Source organism: Carassius carassius, chromosome 9 (assembly GCF_963082965.1).
Source record: "Carassius carassius chromosome 9, fCarCar2.1, whole genome shotgun sequence".
Taxonomy (NCBI): Eukaryota; Metazoa; Chordata; class Actinopteri; order Cypriniformes; family Cyprinidae; genus Carassius; species Carassius carassius.
In genome coordinates, this window is record NC_081763.1 from 35,958,305 (window position 1) to 35,962,003 (window position 3,699).

Below are 3,699 nucleotides of genomic sequence, written 5' to 3' on the forward strand. Positions count from 1 at the left end.
GACAGGGGTCATTTAGACTAGTGATCCCGGGTGTTTTATGGCACAGGGGCTTAATTACTGCAGATGTGGGGGCGACGGGTCATTTAGACCAGTGATCCCGGGTGTTTTAGGGCACAGGGGCTTAATTACTGCAGATGTGGGGGGCGACGGGTCATTTAGACCAGTGATCCCGGGTGTTTTAGGGCACAGGGGCTTAATTACTGCAGATGTTGGGGGCGACAGGGGTCATTTAGACCAGTGATCCCGGGTGTTTTAGGGGAACAGAGGCTTCATTATTGCCGATGTGAGGGTGACGGGTCATTTAGACTAGTGATCCCGGGTGGTTTAGGGCACGGGCTTCATTACTGCAGATGTGAGGGCGACAGGGGTCATTTAGACTAGTGATCCCGGGTGTTTTGGGGCACAGGGGCTTCATTACTGCAGATGTGAGGGCAACAGGAGTCATTTAGACTAGTGATCCCGCGTGTTTTAGGGCACAGGGGCTTAATTACTGCAGATGTGGGGGGCGACGGGTCATTTAGACCAGTGATCCCGGGTATTTTAGGGCACAGGGGCTTAATTACTGCAGATGTGGGGGGCGACAGGGGTCATTTAGACCAGTGATCCCGGGTGTTTTAGGGCACAGGGGCTTAATTACTGCAGATGTGGGGGGCGACAGGGGTCATTTAGACCAGTGATCCTGGGTGTTTTAGGGCACAGGGGCTTCATTACTACAGATGTGGGGGGCGACGGGTCATTTAGACCAGTGATCCCGGGTGTTTTAGGGAACAGGGGCTTCTTTACTGCAGATGTGAGGGCGACAGGGGTCATTTAGACCGGTGATCCCGGGTGTTTTAGGGCACAAGGGGTTAATTACTGCAGATGTTGGGGGCGACAGGGGTCATTTAGACCAGTGATCCCGGGTGTTTTAGGGCACAGGGGCTTCATTACTGCAGATGTGAGAGCAACAGGAGTCATTTAGACCAGTGATCCCGGGTGTTTTAGGACACAGGGGCTTCTTTACTGCAGATGTGAGGGCGAAAGGTGTCATTTAAACCGATGATCCCGGGTGTTTTAGGGAACAGGGGCTTCTTTACTGCAGATGTGAGGGCGACAGGGGTCATTTAGACCAGTGATCCCGGGTGTTTTAGGGCACAGGGGCTTCATTACTGCAGATGTTGGGGGCGACAGAGGTCATTTAGACCAGTGATCTCGGGTGTTTTAGGGCACAGGGGCTTCATTACTGCAGATGTGAGGGCGACAGGAGTCATTTAGACCAGTGATCCTGAGTGTTTTAGGGAACAGGGGCTTCTTTACTGCAGATGTGAGGGCGACAGAAGTCATTTAGATCAGTGATCCGGGTGTTTTAGGTAACAGGGGCTTCATTACTGCAGATGTTGGGGGGCAACAGGGGTCATTTAGACCAGTGATCCCGAGTGTTTTAGGGAACAGGGGCTTCATTACTGCAGATGTTGGGGGGCAACAGGGGTCATTTAGACCAGTGATCCCGAGTGTTTTAGGGAACAGGGGCTTCTTTACTGCAGATGTGAGGGCGACAGGGGTCATTTAGACCAGTGATCCCGGGTGTTTTAAGGCACAGGGGCTTCATTACTGCAGATTTGAGGGAGACAGGATTAATTTAATTTGTTTTATATATTTTATTTTTAGATATTTCTGTTTTGCGAGAGTCCTGTGAATCACTTTATTCTTCCACACAGACACACAAGTGTCTGCACTATCAAATCTTGTCTCGCGCTGAACTCTGTTGCTTCGGGTCTCGCGGAGCAGGGCTTTGATCCACTGGCACTGGACTCTACAGTGTGTGTGCCACATCCTTTTTACAATCTCTAGGTTATAAAATACTGCATTCTGTCAGCAATGTAATGCTCCAGTAACGTACAGAGACCTCTGCTTGTAACTGTACTCTAATTACTATGAGAACTATTTAGTAAAATTACTTCATTACTAAAAAAGTAATCAAATTATAGTAACGCACACCGCTAATCCATAACATGTCCAAATACAGGTTGACTAATCCAGCGGTTCTCAATCCTGTTTCTGGGGACCCACTGCTCTGCACAGTTTCATGTCTCTCTTCTCAGACACACTCAGGTGAGTTCATGGAGCTCTTTCCTAATGAGCTGATCATCTGAATCAGGTATTTAAATGAGGGAGATATGTTAAATGTGCAGAGCTGTGGGTCCCCAGGAACAGGATTGAGAACAGCTAGATTAATCCATGACCTACCCAAACATGGGTAAATTGATCCCACACAGACACAGGGGATCAGGTGTGTGTGTGTTTTTCAGATTGTGTTCGTCAGCAGCACGATGAAAGAGAAGTTCTGCTCCATGTTCCCATATTGTCAATGTCAATGTCACCTTTATTTATATAGCGCTTTAAACAAAATACATTGCGTCAAAGCAACTGAACAACATTCATTAGGAAAACAGTGTCAATAATGCAAAAATGATAGTTAAAGGCAGTTCATCATTGGATTCAGTGATGTCATCTCTGTTCAGTTAAATAGTGTCTGTGCATTTATTTGCAATCAAGTCAACGATATCGCTGTAGATGAAGTGTCCCCAACTAAGCAAGCCAGAGGCGACAGCGGCAAGGAACCGAAACTCTATCGGTGACAGAATGGAGAAAAAAACCTTGGGAGAAACCAGGCTCAGTTGGGGGGCCAGTTCTCCTCTGACCAGACGAAACCAGTAGTTCAATTCCAGGCTGCAGCAAAGTCAGATTGTGCAGAAGAATCATCTGTTTCCTGTGGTCTTGTCCTGGTGCTCCTCTGAGACAAGGTCTTTACAGGGGATCTGTATCTGGGGCTCTAGTTGTCCTGGTCTCCGCTGTCTTTCAGGGATGTAGAGGTCCTTTCTAGGTGCTGATCCAGCATCTGGTCTGGATACGTACTGGATCCGGGTGACTGCAGTGACCCTCTGATCTTGACACAGACTGGATCTGGTGGCCACTGTGACCTCGGAATAAGAGAGAAACAGACTAATATTAGCGTAGATGCCATTCTTCTAATGATGTAGCAAGTACATAGGTTGTTATGGGAAGTGTTTCCGGTTCCGGTTTACCTAATTAATGCAGCCTAAAAATCCTTTAACGGATTTGGATAATAAAAGCATATTAGTATGTTATGTGTATGCCAGTTTAAAGAGATGGGTCTTTAATCTAGATTTAAACTGCAAGAGTGTGTCTGCCTCCCGAACAATGTTAGGTAGGTTATTCCAGAGTTTGGGCGCCAAATAGGAAAAGGATCTGCCGCCTGCAGTTGATTTTAATATTCTAGGTATTATCAAATTGCCTGAGTTTTGAGAACGTAGCGGACGTAGAGGATTATAATGTAAAAGGAGCTCATTCAAATACTGAGGTGCTAAACCATTCAGGGCTTTATAAGTAATAAGCAATATTTTAAAATCTATGCGATGCTTGATAGGGAGCCAGTGCAGTGTTGACAGGACCGGGCTAATATGGTCATACTTCCTGGTTCTAGTAAGAACTCTTGCTGCTGCATTTTGGACTAGCTGTAGTTTGTTTACTAAGCGTGCAGAACAACCACCCAATAAAGCATTACAATAATCTAACCTTTAGGTCATAAATGCATGGATTAACATTTCTGCATTTGACATTGAGAGCATAGGCCGTAATTTAGATATATTTTTGAGATGGAAAAATGCAGTTTTACAAATGCTAGAAACGTGGCTTTCT